The following is a 4,128-nucleotide window of genomic DNA, read 5'->3' as shown; positions in this document are numbered from 1 at the left end:
TGCTCTTTCCAATGATGTTGGTTGTTTTTCTATCCCTTTTTGGAGTATGGTTTTTCTCTATTTCTCTTTTTTATAGAGATTTCATTGTACTTGGGTACCTAATCAGGGCTTTGTTATCAGGACCCATTTGCATTTTCTTTCAACAGTAGTTTCTAGATTTTTAGCTACTCCATAAGTTTATCTTAAGGGTAGTCTTAAAGTAATAAGATATTTTCTTATCAACTAAATCATTTTAATTTAATTATTAAGTCACTTATTATCTATGTTTACTTAAGCTAAACTTTAGGCATATAATAATTAACTCTTTTATTAATTATTATCATGCAACTTAGGATATTTCTCTTTAGGGTTTTTAACTTTCTCATTTTTATAAGGATTGTAATTGTAAATCTATTATTCACTCTTCATGCATTTTAGTCTTTGAGAATCATTTTTTTTTTGCCTCCATTCTTCTCTTGTGACTAGTATTTGCATGTCGATGTTCATGGGTTGAGAAGATTTTTATTCCTCAAATCTAACAAAATCCATCCATGAGCAAAAATAGCCTACTAACAAAGTGAATAATGAATCTCTCAGACACTAAAAAGGCCACATCAAGCCCTAACACCACAAAACCAAAAACAAGAAAGAGTTGAGCTACCCTTGAAAAATAACCACCACTTGGCCTAAAGATGGACCCAAGAACCACAACACCCATCACAATCAAAGAATCACCCTCTAAAAAAAATGATGAGCTAGATAACCACAAAGGTGGAGCCAACCAAACTCCAACAAAACATTGAAAATGAAAATCCCCCAACAAGAAATCTCAAAACCTACCACCAAATAAAATTCCACTCCAAGTGAAACTCTTGGTGGAGGGGACCAACTAGAACCCAAGCACCCAACTCTATGCACAAACAAGGGAAGCCAATAGAAAAAAACATGTAGAGATAACCATAAGAAAAACCACACGAGCATGCTTACGACAAGAAGAAAAAAAACCTCCAACCGGAACATAATTGGGCATCACAGAGAAAGAATCCAACCACCTGCCTCCAACAGTCAAAAATTCAAATAATCTTTTGAACAACAATGTGAAATCAAGGAAAAGGAAGAGCCAAACACAATGAAAGCTCTCGTAACCTAGTAAGAAACCCTAGCCCAAAATTGGGCTCCAAAACAAAAAAATTGCACCAAAAAATGCATCCACCAAACTTTGTATGCAAGAGGCACCAAGAACTCTATCTCCACAAAGAAAAAGGAGGTTGGTGAATGGATCCCACCCTCAACCTCCACCCAAGGGCCATTCATGAACAGAGGTGAAGCCTCAATTAAAAACAAGGTAGGACATAAGAAAAAATGACTTAAAAGCCACCAAGCAAGCCCAACCCCTACCAAAAAGAGAACCAAATTGTCATGACACAAAGAAGGGTGTTCCATGAAAGAAACCAAACAACTCCCCAACCGACTACTCCAAACACACATGAAGCCAAATACAGATAACCCTAAAAGGTGACCTAAACAACGAACATCATCTTCACCATTGTCCTTCTCATCACCAGAATCAAACTCTAGAAGTTTCAAAATACAATAAACCCTAGATTGGCCTCCTTTCCCACCTCTCTCTCCCATCCCTGCTTTGTCCAATTTTAGGTATTGTTATAAGTGATGATGTTGATGCAACAAGTTACTTATTTTTGTTGAATGATATCAATGTTTAGAACAAGGAATAAAATATTGAACTAAAATAAAAGATTAAGTTCCAAGAGTTTATTTTTTTGCAACACAAGTTCACTACATTTTGCATTATAATTTTCCCATGTTCTATCACAAAGGCAAATTTGCATATTTTGCATTTGTAATTTTCCTATGTTCTAAACATTCTAATGTGCAGATTTGTCATATTTTAAATGTCCCCGATGAATATTATGTGTGTGTTTTTAGGATCGTATTGATTGTCTTAACCACACTCACTAGTTTGAGTGTTAGTTTCAATTAGTTTGTGATTTTTAAAGCAATAAACTCTTTAAAAATACTTCATAGAGTATTTCATCAAACTAATAAAAGAAATATATGGGTCCATTTTTAGAGAACCATGGAGTGCTAAATTATATTCATTTGGATATTTTGTAATTTAATTTTCTATTTTTTGGCATACATGGAGCCTAGCTTAATCTTGGAGTACCGTCTTCTTTGCTATTTTCATTAAGGTATCATATAGTGGATCTCAGTCATCATATCCTTTGGTTTATGATACTTGAATCATTGTTTCTAAAACTAGATAAAGGAACCCAACTACTTCTTGCTAAACCTTCCATTAAACTAACACACTCAAACAACTAGAACTACACTTCATTGCAACCTTTGTTGAATTCATTACATTCACTGACAAGTATATGCAAAATCATTAAAGTTCTCAAAGCCACATTTTCAAACACTTTACATGGTTGCTCATTTACTTTATGAAGATGTATAAGAATTGTTTTATCAAAACAACATACACGTAGTAAGAAACAAATATAAGTGTTCTAAGAAGACAGTATGTCTTGTCTCAAGATTCATCTTTGCTAATGCAGAAGGACAAAATAAATTTCATATTCATTTGATTCAATCATATATCTTTCTTTACAATCCTATGGCTTTTTAAAGTCCTATTATCCTATAACTTCCTACTATGCAACTTCTCAACTAACCATGTAGCTATAATATATTTATTAAACTAAACTAACCTAATTAATTAAATACTCCAACATGAATAATCTTGTATGGTATTATCCCTTCCATGTTTCATTTTCTCTCAAGTAATGTTGTAGGTTAACAAATACTATTCTCTATTTGATGATTCTTTTTCAACTCCCTTCATCATTGATGTGTCTATTTCCAATATTAGTGTTTAATGTTGATGTATCATGTTTTATGACTATCTTTTATATATTGTAGATACCTTATTTCTATAATTGATATGCAGATCACATATTAATCCATTCCTTACACAAGGCAGGAAATTTCATTCCCTAAGAAACTATTTTTGTGGCAAGGTACAATCGAGCCCATAAACCAATTAGTGAGTCCATTACAATGTCCTTTGAGGCCACGGGATGTTGTGGCTCTTCTAATGCAAGCATATTGTCATGTCCCCTTTTCAAATAATTAAAAAATAATAATCTTTGCTAAGGCAGGCAGGCCCAAGAAAGTGAAGTTTCGGAAAAAGGAGGTTAATCTTTGGAAACCGTTGGACTAATAAATGAAAATTATTATTAAAATATGTTTCATTAACCTCTCTTGGATGTGAGTTACAGTTATGCCCTCTTTTAAGGGGTTTGGAGGCATTTTGGGTGGATACCAGAACTTGATTTTTGCTCATTCTTTGTTATTCTTCAGAGGTTGCCAAACCTGTGGAGAAGGAGACCCAAGAACGGGAGTTTGCAGGTTTCTAGGGAGACCCAAGAACGGGAGTTTGCAGGTTTTCAGGAAGGCTAAGGACGGGAGTTTGAAGCCATTCCATTTGCATGCTCATACAGAGTTTGCCTTTGTGTTGAACAGTGCAGATTTGTGGGTTTTCGGGTGTGTTTTTTGTATGAGTTTGGTGTTTTTGGTTGAGTATTTCATATCAGTTTGGGTTGCTGCTGTATTTCAGAATTTAAGGTTTTAAAATAGAGCTGAATATATGTATGGGGACGTGATTAAACTTCTGAGATAGATTATTAATTTTTTTGTGGTGTTTCCGGGCATTTTTGTGTTAATTTCGAGAGCCCGATGAGCATAGTTTTTGTCCTACATTTGAGAACTATTGTGTAAAGGCTATATGGATCTGGAAATGTCATTTTGTAGGCTGTTATGCTGCTGAAATTTTTGTAAAAATTTCCACTTCCAAATTTATTAATAATAGGTGAAGCTGTGAAGCTTTTGGCACAATTTTTGGCATACCCGATTTGGGGTTTCTTGAGAAATTTGGTGGATCTTTGTGATATTAGTTGTTTGATTTTAAAGATCTGATTATAGGTTGGAAATATCATACAAAAATTAGAAAAGGGATATTTCAGTGGTATCAGAGCCATGATCTTGCCAGCCTGAGGGTTTGTAGAAGTTTGCAGGTCAGTTTTGACAACTACCTAGATCTTGCATTTCAGTTTTGAGAACTACCCA

This window comes from Cupressus sempervirens, chromosome 4 (assembly GCF_028749045.1).
Source record: "Cupressus sempervirens isolate cs-2001-9-10 chromosome 4, ASM2874904v1, whole genome shotgun sequence".
NCBI classification, from domain to species: Eukaryota; Viridiplantae; Streptophyta; class Pinopsida; order Cupressales; family Cupressaceae; genus Cupressus; species Cupressus sempervirens.
Note: the sequence above shows the minus strand (reverse complement) of the source record.